Here is a 21118-nt window from a genome sequence, read left to right on the forward strand (position 1 = left end):
AGATACGTAGAGGGACAGGTAGTATTGAGGAAGCAGGGGGCTGCAGAAGGACTTGGACAGGTTAGGAGAGTGAGCAAAGAAGTGGCAGATGGAATACAATGTGAAAAAGTGTGAGGTTATGCACTTTGGAAGGAGGAATGGAGGCATAGACTATTTTCTAAATGGGAAAATGCTTAGGAAATCAGAAACACAAAGGGACTTGAGAATCATTGTTCAAAATTCTCTTAAGGTTAACGTGCAGGTTCAGTCGGCAGTTAGAAAGGCAAATGCAATGTTAGCATTCATGTTGAGAGGGCTAGAATACAAGAGCAGGGATATACTTCTGAGACTGTATAAGGCTCTGGTCAGACCCCATTTGAAGTATTGTGAGCAGTTTTTGACCCCATATCTAAGGAAGGATATGCTGCCTTGGAAAAGGTCCAGGGGCGGTTCACAAGAATGATCCCTGGAATGAAGAGCTTGTCGAATGAGGAACGGTTGAAGTCTCTGGGTTTGTACTCGTTCGAGATTGGAAGGATGAGAGGGGATCTTATTGAAACTTACAGGATACTGTGAGGCCTGGATAGAGTGGACATGGAGAGGAAGTTTCCACTAGTAGGAAAAGCTAGAACCAGAGAGCACAACCTCAGGCTAAAGGGACGATCCTTTAAAACAGAGATGAGGAGGAATTTCTTCAGCCAGAGAGTGGTGAATCTGTGGAACTCTTTGCCGCAGAAAGCTGTGGAGGCCAGGTCATTGAGTGTCTTTAAGACAGAGATAGATAGGTTCTTGATTAATAAGGGGATCAGGGGTTATGGGGAATAGGCAGGAGAATGGGGATGTGAAAAATATCAGCCACGATTGAATGGTGGAGCAGACTCGATGGGCCGAGTGGCCTAATTCTGCTCCTATGTCTTATGGTCTAATGGTCTTAAAATGGGTACAACACGATGGCAAAATCGTGCCCTTAATCTCCACTCTGCCTGCTGCTCAACCGCCTTTGTAGATCTCTCTCAAACCACCCTGCTTCTTGTCCTTTCTGGCACACTTTCTACCCCTCTCTGTCCCTCTCAATTCCTTTCTCCCTCAAACTCATCACTCTGCCCTTAACTCTCTCAGTCCCTCCTCCTGCCTCTGAATCTCTGACTTTCTCCTGAACACTACCTTTTCTCAACCTCCCTCTCCTCCTCCCTCTTCCTCTATTGAGATGGTTGAAGAGAGCTGCCTCATTGCTTTTCTGCCCGTTTGTGTCCTTCTTTCTATCTTCGGGGTATAAGTTAAACTTTTCTAACACCAACATCCAGATGAAATCATTAGATGGCTTCAAAGTTCAAATGATACTTTTTTTTTCAAATTGAACATGAACCTAAAGAAACTTTCTATTTTTAATTTCAACCCTTTCTTGACTTTTTTCTCCCATTTTCCTCCTGTCTCTCTCAACATTGTAATTGTGGAAAAATTACAACATTAAAGGAGGCCATTTGGCCCATCAAGTCTGCACTGGCTCTCCAAGTGAACATTATGGCTTTGTGCCATTCTCTTGCCTTTCCCTATTACCCTTGCACATTGTTTCTATTCAAGTAATCATCCAATGCCCTCTTGAATGCCTCGATTGAACCTGCCTCCACCACACTTTCAGCCAATGCATTCCAGACCCCAGCTGTTTGAAAAGTTTTTTCTCACATCACATTTGCTTCTTTTGCAAATCACTTTAAATCTGTGCCCTCTCATTCTTGATCCTTTTGCAGCGGGAATAGTTTCTCCCTCTCTACTCTGCCCAGCCCCTTCATGATTTTGAACAACTCAATCAAATCTCCTCTTAGCCTTCTCCTCTCCAAGGAGAACAGTCCCAACCTCTCCAAACTATCCTCAAAGCTGAAGTTTCACATCCCTGGAACCATTCTTGTAAGCTTCTTCTGTAGATTCTCTCCAATGCTTCACACCCTCCCTACGGTGTGGTGCCCAGAATTGGAAACAATATTCCAGCTAAGGTCTAACTAGTGTCTTATATAAGTTCAGCAAAATCACTTGGTGCATTCCCCTATCTATTTGATTTGAAGAGGCTTAATTCGCTTTCAGAATTCTATATTTTTGAAAAAATAAATTAGAATGAGGAAATAAATTGTTTCTCTGCCTTTTTATTTATCTTTCTCTGTTTCTCTTTTCCTCTCTGTGTGTTTAATGTTAGAATTTTCCCCTCGTTGGTATGTAAGCGATTAACATTGACCTTTACTGACTGCTACCAAAATGCAGAGAAAATAATTGACTTCAAAAATAGTTGACTTCAAAATTCAACCTGATTTTTTGTTAAAAAATGAACACAGGAATACACTGGGACAGCACAGTGGCATAATGGTTAGTACTGCTGCCTCACAGCGTTAGGGACCTGGGTTCGATTCCCAGCTCGGGTGACTGTCTGTGGAGTCTGCACGTTCTCCCCGTGTCTGCGTGGGTTTCCTCCCACAGTCTGAAAGACGTGCTGTTTAAGTGCATTGGCCATGCTAAATTCTTCCTCAGTATACCCGAATAGGTGCCGGAGTGTGGCGACTAAGGGATTTTCTCAGTAACCTCATTGCAGTGTTAACATAAGCCTACTTGTGATACTAATAAATAAACTTTAAAACCATTGGGGCCATTAAATTCGGCCCAATGTACTGCGTATGGCTGGAGGGAATTGGCAGGTCACGTGATAGGAGTCAACAGCTGAGCACAAGCATGCACTTGGGTGGCATGGTGGCACAGTGGTTAGCACTGCTGCTTCGCAGTGCCAGGGACCTGGGTTCAATTCCCGGCTTGGGTCACTGTCTGTGCGGAGCTTGTGTGTTCTCCCAGTTTCCTCCAGTTTCCTCTCACAGTCCTTTCTTTTTCTCTTGCCCCACTCATCCCTTCACTTAACTCATTCTCTTTCTGAAACTTATAAAACTCAAAAAAGTGCCACAGACTTGAGTGTCATTTTTCCTCCTCACACTAACCGTCTCTTTATAAAAATAAAACAACTAATTAGAAATTTCCACCTCAGTTAAGATTTTGAATTCAATTGCTCTATTTTTTCTCAAGAAAAGCTACAATGCTCAATGAACTAGAGCCTGAAGAAAAATATGGCCTCGCTCCAGCTGTCCGAACAATTCGCTTGGATCTTGGGAAACCTGGTGCACTGAAAATGCTCAGAAAACACAAATTCAACTCATTGAGTCACAGATAAACAGGAGCAGGAGCAGGGGAGCATGGGTTTATAGGGCGGCGTGGTGACTGTATGGCGTTTGCACGTTCTCCCCGTGTCTGCGTGGGTTTCCTCCGGGTGCTCTGGTCTCCTCCCATAGTCCAAAGATGTGCAGGTTAGGTGCATTGGCCATGCTAAATTGCCCCTTGAAGTCCAAAGATGTGCAGTTACGTGCATTGGCCATGGTAAATTGCCCCTTGTTGTTCAAAGGTGTGCAGGTTAGGTGCATTGGCCATGCTAAATTGCCCCATGGTGTCCAAAGATGTGTAGGTTAGGGGGATTAATGGGATAAATGTGTGGGATTACGGGGATAGGGCAAGGGGTGGGCCTGGATAAGATTATCTGTTGGAAAGTTGATTTGTCTCTCTTGTGGGGACCATGAATTGTATTAATTTGAATTGGTTTTTGGAGCAAGCAAAGAGATGGATTTGGGCTTGGCTGATCCACTCCGCATTGGCTTTGTAACTTTAACAATGGAGTAAAAATCTTTTTGAAAGCATGCATTAATGGTATGCAGCCATGCAGCAAGTGATGGAGAACTATTCTCCCGATTAGCAGACTAAAACGCGAACCATTTGAGTTCAAAGGACATCTGAACAAATCTTTCCATGGGAGGGAGAAATAAGGCATGGATGTTTGTCAGATTGATATTGTAGCTGTGACAGATGTCTTTGTGCTGGTTCCTGTTACTGCTGAACAGCCCTGTTTACCTTGTGGGCAGTTTCAGCAACATCAGAACCGTCAGGCAAAGCAGATCTTGTGCTGTAATACAACGTCACATTTCACAACTCTACCCAATCCAGCTTCAGCATGCCAGCATCAGCAATGGCAACATCTCAGAGGGTTCAACTTGCTCCTGGGTTGGATTGACTGGTAGCCCCTCATGGAGATGCTGGCATATAAAGGATATACCTTGAATGCTCTTGGCACTTTGTTGTTTGGGAGTGCCCAAGGAATCTCCTACCTGTCGAGCAGATTGTCAGGTTGTCATTGGGGACGTCACAGGGTTAGTTCGTTCTTGCTTTTATTGCCAAGGCAACCCTCTAAGCTAAGGCGATGTTGGACATCATCAGTTGTTGGACATCATCACCTGTTGACTCCTATCACGTGACTGCCAATTCCCTCCAATCATTCCCAGTACATTGGGCCAAATTTAATGGCCGCATTGGTTTAGTTTAGTTTATTTATTAGTGTCACATGTAGGCTTACATTAACACTGCAATGAAGTTACTGTGAAAACCCCCCAGTCGCCACACTCCAGCACCTGTTTGGGTACACTGAGGGAGAATTTGGCATGGCCAATGCACCGAACCAGCAAGTCTCCGGTTTCCTCCCACAGTCTCAAAGATGTGCTGGTTGACCCAAACAGGCGCCGGAGTGCGGCGACTAGGGGAATTTCACAATAACTTCATTGCAGTGTTAATGTAAGCCTTACTTGTGGCTAATAAATAAACTTTTCCTTTTTTTTTGTTTTGCACTATGCAAGGAAACCGGAGGAAACCCATACAGACAAGGGGAGAATGTGTAGACTCCACACCTGATGTGGAAATGCCGGCGTTGAACTGGGGTGGGCATAGTAAAAAGTCTCACAACACCAGGTTAAAGTCCAACAGGTTTATTTGGAATCACAAGCTTTCGGAGCGCTGCTCCTTCCACTCACCTGATGAAGAAGCTTTTGGAAAGCTTGTGATTCCAAATAAACCTGTTGGACTTTAACCTGGTGTTGTGAGACTTTTTACTGACTCCACACGGTCACCTGAGGCCAGAATCGAACCCGGGTCCCTGGCGCTGTGAGGCAGCAGTGCTGACCATTGTGTCACCGTGCCACCCAGTGGCCAAGTCTGCTGGTCAGAAAGCCGGTGGTGCCATCCCACTGCAGCCATTTCTGGGAGGGTTTGAATGTCCACCAGGGAGCTCACTGCCTTCCACAGGGATCTCCCTGCATTCAGAGAGGAAGAGAGTGGTAGTGGGTGGGTGGCTCTTTTAACACGAAGGTTAATGGCAGTTTCCCTATTAGGATCAAGGAACGGGTGTGACTTCAAACTTGCGAACTTAATAAAGAACAAGTGATAAATATGTTAAAGTATTAAATACTTCTCCTGCCCCATTCCCTTAAATTTGATAATGAAAAACAGAGAAATGATACACACCTTTAATTTGTACCTTAATGCTCAATAAAATCTCATAAACAATAAGCAAATCATTTACGGGCACACATTTACACTATTCCTAAATTACTGACATCTCCTGCTCTCTCTCTGTTTTACTCTACAATGATACCCTAAGGCAGTTACATATCGAAACTGAACTTGTTTGCCTGTGTTCTAACTTCGTATTATTTTACTGGGCTTATCAACCTCTTTAAAGTAAACGCGTTAATACTGCTGCTAAAATTATCCAGGGAGAAGTGCCACGTAATGTTCAGTATTTGCATGTTCATCTCCCACAACAAATATTTCAGGGACACCGTGACAAACTTGTTGGCGAATCCTTTCATTCACTTTTATGCTGAGCTGAATGCAAGATAACGCCCAGCGCCCTTTTGGAACCATCAAAATGTGTCAGGGTATGGGCAGCGGCAAAGGTGAAACGCCAGCCAGGGTGATGCACCCTAAAAATGAGCTGATGCCCTCTGTATTAATAATTACCCAGATCTGATCTAAGTAATGCCGATGTAAATAAGTGAAGTGGATCCCTCAAAGGCAGCTAAAACCCTGGAGTTTTGGGCTGACCATGCTAAAGTTAAATCATCTGCACAAGCTGGTTTCAATAAACTATTAAATGCATTTAAAGGGCACACTATTATATTACAAAGCCCAGAAGGATTCTTGACTGCCAATATTCTGAGCTAATAGGTTAATGTCTTTGGTTAGTCTGCAATAGCACAGCCATCATAGGACTCCGAATACTAACAGATGACACAGGGATTTGTGCGCTGGTAGTTAATCTACACGACTGTACCAGGCACAGAATTGAACAACATACAAGCTCATATTAAATGCCTATTGTAGTAATTTCAATTATTTTATGCATTTAAAAATCATAGAATCCCTACAGATCTGTTTTGGGGCCACTGCTGTTTGTAATATTTATTAATGATCTGGATGAGGGTATAGTTGGGTGGATTAGCAAATTTGCTGATGACACCAAAGTCGGTGGTGTGGTAGACAGTGAGGAAGGGTGTCGTAGTTTGCAGGAAGACTTAGACAGGTTGCAAAGTTGGGCCGAGAGGTGGCGGATGGAGTTTAATGCGGAGAAGTGTGAGGTAATTCACTTTGGTAGGAATAACAGATGTGTTGAGTATAGGGCTAACGGGAGGACTTTGAATAGTGTGGAGGAGCAGAGGGATCTAGGTGTATGTGTGCATAGATCCCTGAAAGTTGGGAATCAAGTAGATAAGGTTGTTAAGAAGGCATATGGTGTCTTGGCGTTTATTGGTAGGGGGATTGAATTTAGGAGTCGTAGCGTTATGTTGCAACTGTACACAACTCTGGTGCGGCCGCACTTGGAGTACTGTGTGCAGTTCTGGTCCCCACATTACAGGAAGGATGTGGAGGCTTTGGAGAGGGTGCAGAGGAGGTTTACCAGGATGTTGCCTGGTATGGAGGGGAGATCCTATGAGGAGAGGCTGAGGGATTTGGGATTGTTTTCGCTGGAAAGGCGGCGGCTAAGAGGGGATCTTATTGAAACATATAAGATGATTAGAGGTTTAGATAGGGTGGATAGTGATAGCCTTTTTCCTCTGATGGAGAAATCCAGCACGAGGGGGCATGGCTTTAAATTGAGGGGGGGTAGTTATAGAACCGATGTCAAGGGTAGGTTCTTTACCCAGAGGGTGGTGAGGGATTGGAATGCCCTGCCAGCATCAGTAGTAAATGCGCCTAGTTTGGGGGCGTTTAAGAGATCCGTAGATAGGTTCATGGACGAAAAGAAATTGGTTTAGGTTGGAGGGTCACAGTTTTTTTTTAACTGGTCGGTGCAACATCGTGGGCCGAAGGGCCTGTTCTGCGCTGTAATGTTCTATGTTCTATGTTCTATGTTCTACAGTGCAGAAGGAGGCCGTTTGGCCCATCGAGTCTGAACCGACAACGATCCCACCCAGGCCCTGTCCCCGTAACCCCACATATTTACCCCACTAATCCCTCTAACGTACGCATCCCGGGACACTAAGGGGTAATGTATCATGGTCGATCAACCTAACCTGCACATCTTCGGACTGTGGGAGGAAACCGGAGCATCCGGAAGAAACCCACGCAGACACGGGGAGAATGTGCAAACTCCACACAGACAGTGGCCCAAGCTGGGAATCGAACCCGGGTCCCTGGAGCTTTGAGGCAGCAGTGCCAGCCACTGTGCCACTGTGCCGCCAAAAAGTGTGTGTATAGCAAAATACATTTGCATCTATACGTAAAATATGTGTGCATATATATATATATATAAAATATGCATACATATTGTCGAAACTTTTCATCTTGTACTTTTTAGGGCGGCACGGTAGCACAGTGGTTAGCACTGCTGCTTCACAGCTCCAGGGACCTGGGTTCGATTCCCAGCTTGGGTCACTGTCTGTGTGGAGTTTGCACATTCTCCTCGTGTCTGCGTGGGTTTCCTCCGGGTGCTCCGGTTTCCTCCCACAGTCCAAAGATGTGCGGGTTAGGTTGATTGGCTATGCTAAAAATTGCCCCTTAGTGTCTTGAGATGCGTAGGTTAGAGGGATTAGCGGGTAAATATGTAGGGATATGGGGGTAGGGCCTGGGTGGGATTGTGGTCGGTGTAGACTCGATGGGCCGAATGGCCTCTTTCTACACTGTAGGGTTTCTATGATTTCTATGATTCATCAGGACAAATCTCAAGAATAGCAAATGTGAATAGAACAACAATTTATACTTCATGAGAAGAGAGTGCTGATTGTTGGAGGTTTTGTCATTTAGTATTTTTATGAATTATCCTGATGAGTGCAAGATGACAAGCTTTGACAACATGTGTCCTTTTCAGTAAGACTCAGTTCTGTACTATCAAATGGATATATGCATTTTTAAATATATATACACACATATTAAATTATGTATAGTCATGCATGTTCTATATATATGGATATTATACATATTAAAATAATTGCATTTACTAAATAGATATTTAATGGTGTTTGCATGTTGTTACATAATATAATTTAAGCATGTACATAAATATATTTATGGATTAGAGGGTTCAATTTGCAAGACACTTTGCCAGTTGGCTCCATAACATTCCTGCACTATCTCTGATCCATGTCCCTCAGTGAGTGAGTGAGGCTGCATGATAGGAGTGGAATGTTGCAAAATTATCCCTTGTATCTAAGTATTAATTAATCTGACCATCATAACATAATGAGTTGTAAATTATGTAATTCATGTCCTGCGGAGTACACACTGAGGGACATTGGGCGGGATTTTCCGGCCGCGCTTGCCCCAAAACCGGAAAACGCTGCTCAAGGTCAATAAACCTTTGCATAGTCCGCCCCTCACTCGTTACGATTCCCGTGGTCGGCTGGATGGGAAAATTCCCCCCATCCTCTTTATTAATGGGCTACCACGCTCTAAGGCTAATTATGGTGTCCAATGACTGTTGTCTATGTGGAGGTCAACTAGCTTAGCAAGGAGTAAAGATCAAAGTGGGACCTTCCACTATTGTTTCTCAATCAAACAGTACTTTAAGCCACTGGAGGGAATCGCCTTTGATTTAATTTATTATTGTCACATGTATTAGTATACAATGAAAAGTATTGTTTCCTGCATGCTATACTGACAAAACATACCATTCATACAGAGGGAAAGGAGTGCAGAATGCAGTGTTACAGTCATAGCTAGGGTGTAGAGAAAGATCAACTTAGTGCGAGGTAGGTCCATTCAAATTAGTCTTTCTAATTTCCGAGGAAAGGTACAATCAAAAATGGTTTCATCTGGTTCACTAATGTCCTTTAGGGAAGGAAATCTGTCGTCCTTACCTGATCTGGCCTACACATGACTCCAGAGCCAAAGCAACGTGGTTGACTCTCAACTGTCCTGCAAGGGCAACTAGGGATGGGCAATAAATGCTGGCCAGCCAGTGACACCCATGTCCCACGAATGAATTAAAAAAAAAGATTTGCTCTGTAAATAGGCCTAATATTCAGGCTTTTATTCTTTTTCTTAGTCAAAGATGAAGGCAACTCAACAAACGTCCAGTTTTCCAGTTTATTTCCCTGCTCAGCTATCAACTGGCGGAGACCTAGTTCCGAAAAGAGTTCCAAATTGAGCAGATTGTATCAGCAGTGGCACAAATCTTTCCACTGGGCCAGGATCACAGTAAATGAAGTTTGCTCGAGGCTGTCCGGATCTAGCCTCGCCACAAAAAAAAACCCCTTTGTACAAACAAGGTAGTGCATTTAATAGCCAGAGAATAAAACCTGACTTCAACCATCCCCCTCGCAACCCCCCCCCCCCCCCCCCCCCACCACCCCCCACCCCCCGCCCCTCCACATCCTCCGAGGAAGTCACGCCAATCACCCCATGGAAATAAAATTAAGCTCCCAATTCTTCAAGAAGTGTACTTGACGGCAGAAAATTGGGAATTTTTTTTCTCCCCGATTATCATTTGGAATCCCCGACTGCTTCATCTTCTTTGAAGTGTGCAAAATGGTAAGATGGCATTTTCGAAAGAGTTGTGTATAAAATACCTGGACATGATATACGGTGCCACCCCAGTGTATAAAAGTCCGCAAGTGAAGAATATATGATCAATTGTGATTTTCCACATAAAGCTGACAGTTCGAAAGAAATAGAAATCTCTGACACTGATACATGGTGCAAGCCTGAAGGGGAATTTCAGAAGTCAGGAAATGCTGGCAATTTATTGAAACATCAGATCACTCCTGAATCTGACTACTTGCGTATGAGCTGCAGAGTCTTACACGCTGTTTGACAGACATTTGGGGTTTTGTTATGGGTTTCTCAGCCCCTTGCTGCCATGTATTTCCCACATTCAAATTCTAGAAGATCTGAAATATAACATTTTCTTTTCCATGTTTCCTGTTTGTCCTTAAGTTTGAGTAGTGCGGTGCCCACTGCAAACTGTAAATCTTTTTTGTTTTCCTTTTCTTTCTTTTTCTTTGTTCTTTTGGTCCCTGGAAGGGTTTTAGTTCAGATAGGCAGCATGGTCGGTGCAGGCTTCGAGGGCCGAAGGGCCTGTTCCTGTGCTGTAATTTTCTTTGTTCTTTGTTCTTCTCCCATGCACGTTGTTACATTTCCTTTCTGTCTCACCACCACCAGCAGATCTGACTCGGAACAGAATCGTTACAGCACGGAAGGAGGCCATTCGGCCCATTGTAACTGTGCTCCGAATGAGCATTGCGGCTTTGTGCCATTCCCCTGCCTTTCCCCCGGTATTCCCGCACAATGTTTCTATTCAAATAATCATCCAATGCCCTCTTGAATGCTTCGATGGAACCTGCCTCCGTCACACTAGTGCATTCCAAGCCCAAACTTCTTTTGCTAACATCACATTTGCTTCTTTTGCAAACCACCTTTGGGGGGAGGCGATGGCCTAGTGGTATTATCGCTAGACTATTAATCCAGAAACTCAGCTCATGTTTCGGGGACCCAAGTTCAAATCCCGCCATGTGATTCGATCTGGAATTAAGAATCTACTGGTGACCATGAAATCATTGTCGATTGTTGGAAAAACCCATCTGGTTCACTAATGTCCTTTAGGGAAGGAAATCTGCCACCCTTACCTGGTCTGGCCTACATGTGACTCCAGAGTCACAGCAATGTGGTTGACTCTCAGCTGGTCTCCAAGGGGAACTAAGGATGGGCAATAAATGCTGGTCAGCCAGCAATGTCCATGTCCCATGATTGAATTTTAAAAATCCTTAAATCCCTCTCATGCTCGATCCTTTTACGAGCGGGAACAGTTTCTCCCTATCAACTCTGTCCAGCCCACCTCATGAATTTGAACACCTCTATCAAATTTCCTCTTGGCCTTCTTCACTCCAAGGAAAACAGCCCCAACTTTTCCTTGTCCAGGAGGATCTTAGGGGATCACAAGATGGAAATAAATCTCAGAGATTTGGGGAGGACTCCTTATCAGAAATGAAAATTTCCACGTTGTCCAAAAGTCACAAATTGGCGTCTGTGGAAACTTGGAAAGGTGTGGGAAAGGGCAGCAGCATTCCATTTACACGGATGACCAAGACCGATGGATTTAAATTGTGACCAAGGATTTGTTGGGTGATTTGTTGCTCTTATGCAATAACAACAGAATACACTCAAGGAGCTGAGTGCTCTACTCCCTTTCCCGTGTTCCCAACAGAAACCAAGAAGAATTCCTGGTCTCTTGATGAAGCACAGGCCCAAATTCTCCGGCCGTTCTGCCGGCGGGATTCCCTCATTCTGACCACAACGCATGCCCTGCCGTAGGTTTCCTGGTGATGTGGCATGGGTTCAGTGGGAATTCCCAATGACAGCGGCAGGACCAGAGGATCCCATCGCCAGTGATCAGCCGAGTAAAATACTGAGGGGAGGCCAGAGAATCTCCCCTTTCGTGGTGAGCAACAGCTAATGGTGATCGTTTTTGAACTGAGTTCCCAGAGTAATGAGTGTGGGAATTGTTACAATGCGTACACTCAGTTGAAAAAGCTACTATCAAACTCAACAAGATCAGAGTTTTACACGTTACAGCTGTTTGCTTCAACCTACCAAAATTTCCATGCTGGTTAGCACTGGATGAGAGAAGCATCGCACTAGGTTAGTGAGCCCTTTCCCGAGTATAAAACCGTTCTGAGTTCTTCACTGCCATTTAAACCTCTCTACATTTAACACTGTAGTTTGAGGGGAATTCACTTAAAATGGACCCTGATAATCTTAAATATCTATTAGCCAACCTTTTAACCGCCTTAACCTATTACCTCAAACACAGATTCCCCTGTGAAAGGACTGTGGGCTAATATTGTTTCAATTTTTGTTAGACAAAGAGTTGTTGATTTTATCTTGGTTCCATTCTGTTGACTATATTCCTTGGGTAGCACTCTTGCCTCCGAGTCAGTAGTTCATTGGTTCGTGTCCCATGCACGGAATCAAGGCTGTCATTGAGTCGTAGCGTCATAGGCCGGAACATTCCAGGCATTCACTCCCTGCCGCCGCTGCAAGCAAGGATGGAGAATTTGGTGCTCAGCCAAATCTCCATTGACTGCATTGGGACCATGGAATCGTGCTGGCGTGAACAGCCATAAAATTCCAGCCATAGAGTTTTACAGCACAGAAAGAGGCCCTTTGGCCCATCATGTCTGCACCGGCCATCAATCATCTATCTATTCAAATCCCATTTTCCAGCACTTGGTCCATAGCCTTGTATGCTTTGGCATTTCAAATGCCCTTCTAAATGATTCTTAAATGTGAGGGTTCCTACCTCGACCACCCTTTCAGGCAGTGATTTCCAGATTGCCACCACCCTCAGTCAATGCAGGACTGGGTAGCACTGCATTGTCCTTTGGTTGAAGTGTTAAACTGAGGCCTTTCTTGTGAGCTCAAGACCATTCGTCTGTGAGGGCCATAGTACTCTGGGGATTGTAGGTACCTCTCCCAATTTTAGAGAGAATCAAGTGGTTATAGCTTGAGGGGCACAAACTCTGCTCCACACATGGCTGACCAGGAATCTCTCCCACTCTTCTCGGCTACCACGAGCATGTTGGAAGGATTAGCAGGTTGCATTAGGCCATGGGTGGCACGGTGGCACAGTGGTTAGCACTGCTGCCTCACAGCGCCAGGGACCCGGGTTCGATTCCTGGCTTGCGTCACTGTCTGTACAGAGTCTGCATAGTCTCCCCGTGTCTGCATGAATTTCCTCCGGGTGCTCCGGTTTCCTCCCACAGTCCGAAAGACATGCTGGTTAGGTGCATTGGCCATGCTCAATTCTCCCTCAGTGTACCCGAACAGGCACCGGAGTGTGGAGACTAGGGGATTTTCATAGTATCTTCATTGCAGTGTTAATGTAATCCTACTTGTGACACTAATAAATAAACTTTAAACTTAAAAAAACAAATCCTGGAGTGGAAATTGAGCCCTGAGCTTCTGGCTCTGACAGTAAGAAGTTTAACAGCATCAGGTTAAAGTCCAACAGGTTTATTTGGTAGCAAATGCCACTAGTTTTCGGAGCGCTGCCCCTTCGTCAGGTGGAGTGGAGAATTCTCCACTCCACCTGACAAAGGGGCAGCGCTCCGAAAGCTTGTGGCATTTGCTACCAAATAAACCTGTTGGACTTTAACCTGGTGTTGTTACACTTCTGGCTCTGAGGCAGAGACAAGCTCAAGTAGCTGTACATAAAATAACTTACCTGGAGAATTGTTTCCATTGGCAGAAGGATTGACAATTAGAAGATAGATTGTTGAGAATTTGCAATATGGCCGGGGTTTGGGATTGGAGGAGAGAATTTCTTTTCCACAGTGAGCTCCCCAAAGGTGGTTTCCCAGGATGTTGCCTGGTCTCAAGGGCTATGGGGAGAGGTTGGATAAACTCGGATTGTTTTTACTGGCAAGACAGAAGCTGAGGGGCGACCTAATAGATATCTACAAAATTATGAGAGGCATAGATAGGGTGGATAGTCAGAGGCTTTTTTCCCAGGGTGGTAGGGTTGACTACGAGAGGGCACAGGTTTAAGGTGAGAGGGGGTATGTTTAAGGGAGATGTGCGGGGAAAGTTTTTCACACAGAGGGTGGTGGGTGCCTGGAACGCGCTGCCAGTGGAGGTGGTGGAAGCAGATACATTAGCAACGTTCAAGGTGTATCTTGATGGACACACGAATGGGAGGTGAGCAGAGAGATAGAAACTATGAATTGGCGCAGGCTTGGTGGGCCGTAGGGCCTGTTCCTGTGCTATATTTTTCTTTGTTCTTTGGGTTTTTATGATTTGGAATACACAATCTCAAAAGATGGTGGAAGCAGATTCAATAGTATCTTTCTGAAAGGTATTAGATAAGTGATTGAAAGGAAACGTTTACAGGGCTGTGGGGAAAGAAGAGGGGAATGGGACTCATAGGCCGGAATTCTCTGGTTCTTCATGCCAGCGGGATCTTTTGGTTTTGTCAATGGCGCACCCCTGCTGTGGGTTTCCCAGCTGAGTGGGGTGGAGTCAATGGGAAATTCCAGGCAGTGACTGGACCAGAAGATCCCGCAAGCGGTGAATGGCATGCTGCCTCCCGCAGCTAGAGACACGTGGCGGAGAGACCAGAGAATCCCACCCACGTTCTTTCAAAGAGCCCCATAAACCCAATCATTGAATCCCTACAGTGCAGAAGGAGGCCATTTGGCCCATCGAGCCTATATCGACAACAATCCCACCCAGGTCCTATCCCTGTAACCCCACATATTTACCCCGCTAATCCCCCTGACACTAAGGGTCAATTTAGCATGGCCAATTAACCTAACCCACACATCTTTGGACTGTGGGAGGAAACTGGAGCACCCGGAGGAAACCCACGCAGAGACGGGGAGAACGTGCAAACTCCACACAGATGTTCGCCCAGGTCACTGGTGCTGTGAGGCAGCAGTGCTAACCAGTGTACCACCGTGCCACCCTCTAGAGCAAGTAGTCTTCTGTACTTTGAAAACCTATGACTCTTGTGGTTTTATGATTCAGTGAATTGTTCTGGTGTCCTGGCCAATAAAAAAAAAGATTATTGTGTTATTCCTCTATTTTCTGCTGGTGGGGCCTTGCTGTGCACGGATTGGCTGTCATTGTTAGCCTGCATGACTAAAGTGACTTCACTTAAAAAGTAATTAGTTCTGATCTGATAAGGACATGATAAGGTGCTGCAGCAAGGATGGGAAGGTATGGTGGCACAGTGGTTAGCTCTGCTGCCTTGCAGTGCCAAGGACCCTTGTTTGATTCCTGGCTAGGGTCACTGTCTGTGCGGAGTCTGCACTTTCTCCCCGTATCTGCGTGGGTTTCACCCAGGTGCTCCGGTTTCTTCCCACAGTCTGAAAGACATGCTGGTTAAGTGCATTGGCCATACTAAATTCTCCCTCAGTGTATCCGAACAGGTGCTGAAGTGAGGCGACTAGGGGATTCTCACAGAAACTTCATTGCAGTGTTAATGTAAGCCCACTTGTGACACTAATAAATAAACCTTAAATGTCTTTCTTTCAAAGGCAGCACCTCACATTCAATGCATCAGTATATTTAACATCTGTGTTGAATTATAAGTTGCAGCCATACACTTCTAGTCAGCAATTTTGCATCAGTTTTGTAAATTATGGAGTCCGTTAACAATTATTGGGTTAATGGAAAGAACACAGCAAGATTATTTAGCTTGCAACATAAGTTTCTTATCCATATGGCCATCCACAGAGCATCGGAAAAAGTACTCATGAAAGATTCCATCCAAACCTTTTTCTATCAGTTCCTGGCCAATTTTCTGTGCACTTTCAGCATTTCTGCTTTGATTACGGATTTCCAGCACACATGTTTTTAAAAAAATTTGTTTAGTTCATATGGTTCTTCTATTAATTGGCTTTGTGGAGAATACATTGACACCTCGGCTCTTTGAGCTCAGGGCAATCTGATGGCAAACCCCAAGGTATGGCTTTATCATGGAGATTTCCAACGGTTCTCCCTGGGTTGAGTTACTGCTTTATTATCCTCTCCTTTTTGAACTTTCATCGTTCAGGTGAGATGTTGTACCGAGGCCTCGACTGCCTATTCAGGTGGATGATTAAGAGTCTGTTGGACTGTTTCGAAGAAGATTGGGAAATTATCCCTGGTGTCATGGCCAATATTTACCCCTCAATCAGCATCAGAAGATGATGGGTGGCACGGTGGCACAGTGGTTAGCACAGCTGCCTCACAGCACCAGGGACCTGGGTTCAATTCCGGCCTTGGGTGACTGTGTGGAGTTTGCACGTTTTCCCCGTGTCTGTGTGGGTTTCCTCCGGGTGCTCCGGTTTCTTCCCACACACCAAAGATGTGCGGGTTAGATTGATTGGCCATGTTAAATTGTCCCTTAGTGTCAGGGGGATTAGAAGGTTAATGTGGGGCCTGTGTGGGAGTGTTTTCAAGGGAGTAACAAGTTCCCCCGACTGTCCTGAGTTTTTTTCACTCGTTCCAGAGGGTCCAAAGCGTTATTCTCTTTTGGCTTCATCTTTCATTCCAAAGCCTTTACTGTCCTTGCAGTTCTCTCATCCTAACACCTACACTGTGGTTCCCAGTAATGCTGATAGCAATGCTGCGTGCTGCCCTATTCTGCAGATAATGATGACATTCTATCAGATGCAGAAGACAGCTCTAATCTCTCCAAGACGTTTCCCCAAAGAACCAAGAATACTGAGGGAGATTGAATCTCTCAAGACTGTGACTTAGGGAGGGAAAGAGTGGGATCTGAAGTTGAGTAAAATCTGTTGTTGTAAAAGGAAATTTAGAGAAATTTAGTGTAAATAGAGAAAGACATGGGGCATGATCATAGGGCAGCACGGGGGCAAAATCATTAGCACTGTTGCCTCACAGCTCCAGGGACCTGGGTTCGATTCCAGCCTCGGGTCACTGTCTGCGTGGAGTCTGCGCGTGTCTGCGTGGGTTTCCTCCGGGTGCTCCTGTTTCCTCCCACAGTCCAAAGATGTGCGGGGGTAGGTTGATTGGCCGTGCTAAATTGCCCCTTAGTGTTAGGGAGGGTAAATATGCAGGGTTATGAGGATGGGATCTGGATGGGATTGTTATTGGTGCAGGCTCAATGGGCCAACTGGCCTCCTTCTGCACTGTAGAATGTTATGATTCTATAATTCCATTACCAGCCGTTCTCATCACGCTCCTGCTGCAGCAAGGTCGGAGAATTTGACGGCCAGTCAAATCTCCGTTCACTGCAGCGAGATGGGAAAATCCCATCGTGAACGGTGGTAACATTCCGGACATAGTTTCATGTTGCTGTTAAAAAGTAGGATAGTACAGTTGTGTGGGGGAGCGGGGGAGGTGTAGTATAAAGGGATGTAATGCATGATGGGTAAATGATGATGTACCACTGACATCCGTCAGTCATGTGATAGACCTCACTTGAGAGGTTGGAAACATGCCTATAAGTAACATGTCCAATCCGTAATCTGCTCAGATGCATTATTAATAAACAAATGTTCAGGAAATACCAGAGTATATATACAATCTGTTGAAGAAAAGACTAGGATAGGAGCACCTATCTCAGAAAACTGTACACGGGATTGCATTTTCTTGAAGATTTTGTTTTTAACAAATAATGAATATATTCGCTGCACTCCTATATAGCTCAGAGACTTGAACTACCTCCAGTCTGCTCCTCAAAACCCTGGAGGAGTGCCACCAGTAATGCCTTGAAAGATCCTCCAAATGCAGCAGCGAGATCAGGCCCTATTCCCGTAACCCCACATATTTACCCTCTGAATCCCCTGACACTAGGGTCAATTTAGCACGGCCAATGCGCCTAACCTGCACGTCTTTTGGATTGTGGGAGGAAACCGGAGCACCCGAGGAAACCCACGCTGACACGGGGAGAACGTGCAGACTCCGCACAGCCAGTGACCCAAGCCGGGAATCGAACTCGGGTTCCCGGCGCTGTGAGGCAGCAGGTGCTAACCCACTGTGCCACCGTTTGTGCGCCTAATACTGGACTCCCAAAGCAATTGCTCCACATGGATCTTGGTCACTGCAGGAGATCCCCGGGAAAAAAGCGGAAACGCTTCAGGGATGTCCTCAGATGTACTCATCAACTCATGGGATGCCCGGGCTTGGGATCAATCAAAATGTAGAAGGCTCATTCAGGAAGGTGCTGAACACACTGGGGACATGCGGAGGCAAAGGCAGGGGGTGAGAGGGGACCACACAGTCATCCAAACAACACATCTACCCCAACTCTTCAAGCACCACCTGCACCCTCAGATATGGCAGAGTCTGCAGACCTCAGATGGACTCATCACTCATCTTAGAACCCAAGTAAACTGGAGTGGAAGCAAGTCAAACTCAGTCCCGAGGGACTGCCTAAGAAGAGAATATTCATTTTGTGTTCTCTATGTTTTCTATGTACTTTACATTTTATTCTGGATCTGTAACGTTAAGAAACCTCGAGTGGGATTTTGTGGCCGCGCTCACCCCAAAGCCTGAAAATCCTGCCTGAGGTCAACGAACCTTTGCATGGCCCGTGTCCCACCCATCACTCCCCGTAGGCTACGATCCTGTGGTGGGCAGGGCAGGACAATTCCCCCTCTTATGTGACAACAGTGCAGATGAACAGGCAACAAAGGGCGATTCACATCAAACACAAACACGATCAGTCATTGAATTTACACAAGCAGCATCTGCGTTCTTTTCTTCACGCTGGAATAAAAAATTTCATTTTGCGCTGGAATGTAGCTGAAGTGCGAAACTTGGCAAGGGAGGAAGGAACCGTCAACGTCTCCCTTTCTCGGCAGCTTCCTGAGGCCGAGGTACGACTTCGAGAACTGAGCAAACTAAGCCGGCAATTTGGGAATGAGCTGCAGCCAGTAGATGGCAGAATGGGAACATGGAAAGACAGAGCATTGACCGGCATTGCAGCAAGAATGAGAGAAGAAAGACTGGGGGTGGGAGGAGGGGGAGACGGGGGGTAACATGGATACAGGGAGGGGGGGGCGGTCGGGTGAAGAGAAGTGGTCGCTATTTCTCTGCAACTTCATTTATTTAGGCGCTGCTGCAAAAATAACTGGGAATGGTTGACTTTGCGACAAAACAATGGATGATCAGACCACACCGTAATGCGAGAATAAGAGAAGGGGAAAGAAGCTCTCAGTGAATACAAGGATATGTTATGAAACAACAATGTTTCTGCTGACGGCTCGGGATCTCTCTGGGAAAGATTTCTTCGTCAGACTCTGAATGCTGTCATTATTGAGGTTCAGCATGTCCAAATTTATATCGATAGAAATGGGCCATAGCTTGGCCAGTGTCCAACAGAACACTCGCCATCCTTCTCCCGTTTCATTCTATATTCTATATTTGAGCAACTTCACAGATACAGCAATTAAACATGCTCCAACAGATAGCCCCAAGAGGCATTAAGATATAGAGCACAATTAATTAGATACAGGCATTTAAAAATGAAACCATTTTGATCATATGGTTAAAATATTTATAAAGGAGTGGATTATTCAAGAGAGACATTTAAGATTAAAAAAACTGTATTAGAAATGAGTGTTACACACCAAGCTGTACCTGCATGACTGCGAACGTAAAGTGTATCCATGCACAGGATCAGGATAGTTAGATAGAAATCATAGAACCCCTCCAGTGCAGAATTGTCCCATCGCGTCTGCACCGACTGACAGAGTATCTTACCCCAGGACTTCCTCTCCGCCCTATGCCCGTAACCCCACACATTTTCCATGGCTAATCATAGAATCCCTAATGTACAGAAGGAGGCCATTTGGTCCATCAAGTCTGTTCCAGCCACAATTCCACCCAGGCCCTACTCCCATAACTCCATGCATTTACCCTGCTAATCCCCCTGACACTAAGGGGCAATTTAGCATGGCCAATCAGCCTAACCCACACATCTTTGAACAGTGGGAGGAAATCGGAGCACCTGGAGGAAACCCACGCAGACATGGGGAGAATGTGCCGACTCCACACAGACAGTGACCCAAGCCGGGAATTGAACCCGGGTCCCTGGCGCTATGAGGTAGCAGTGCTAACCTCTGTGCCACCGTGCCGCCCAAATCCATCTAACCTATATATCTTGGGACACTAAGGGGAAATTTAGCATGGCCACTCCACCCGAGCTGCACATATATCTATGGTCTATGACAATGCTAATTGAGAATGTTAAGTTAGTTTAACAGTACATGTTGCTTTGCAGTCTGATCCTTGGTTTTATTCTGAAAATGCTGTGCTTATCAAAAACATTCTGTGGTCCATTTGTGTAGAGTTGTTCTGCCTTTAATGTGAGATCCAACGCTCCTAACACAGACATACGACCCATTCAAAGACTTGAGAAGACAAAACAAAAACGACACTTGAATAATCACCAAGTTTCATGGAAATGTCCAGGATCACTTTTTGACACATTTTAACAGGACATCAAGTAATTATTGTCCCGAAATATTATTTGGGGTGGCAACTGCATGAAAATTGTCACTGTGATATTGGCTAGAATTTTGAGGTGGGGAGGGGGAAGAGGGTGCGATATTGAAGGGATGAGATCCCTTCGCCTCCCAGCTGCCCCAACACCACAGTGATTTTGATTTGATTTATTATTTTCACATGTATTAGTATACAGTGAAATGTATTGTTTCTTGCGCGCTATACAGACAAAGCATACTGTACATAGAGAAGGAAAGGAGAGAGTGCAGAATGTAGTGTTACAGTCATAGCTAGGGTGTAGAGAAAGATCAAATTAGTGCGAGGTGGGTTCATTCAAAAGTCTGTTGGCAGTAGGGAAGAAGCTGTTCTTGAGTCGGTTGGTACATGACCTCAGGCTTTTGTATCTTTTTCCCAATGGAAGAGGGTGGAAGAGAGTATGTCCGGGGTGCGGGGGGTCCTTAATTATGTTGGCTGCTTTTCCAACACAGCGGGAAGTGTACAGTGTCAATGGGTGAGAGGCTGGTTTGAGTGATGGACTGAGCTTCGTTCACCACCCTTTGTAGTTTCTTGTGGTCTTGGGCAGAGCAGGAGCTATACCAAGCTGTGGTACAACCAGAAATAATGCTTTCTATGGTGCATCTGTAAATGTTGGCGAGAGTCGTAGCTATCATGCCAAATTTCCTTTGTCTTTTGCGAAAATAGAGGCGTTGGTTTAGGCTGGGATGGACAAGGCCTTGGGCAGAAAGCCTGCCCTTGCCCCAATCGAGGCCCTCAAGTGGCCAATTAATTCCCACTTGAAGGTTGTTTCTCGCTCAGCCACAATGTTTAGGCTGTGGGC

Source organism: Mustelus asterias, chromosome 7, assembly GCF_964213995.1.
Source record: "Mustelus asterias chromosome 7, sMusAst1.hap1.1, whole genome shotgun sequence".
Lineage (NCBI taxonomy): Eukaryota > Metazoa > Chordata > Chondrichthyes > Carcharhiniformes > Triakidae > Mustelus > Mustelus asterias.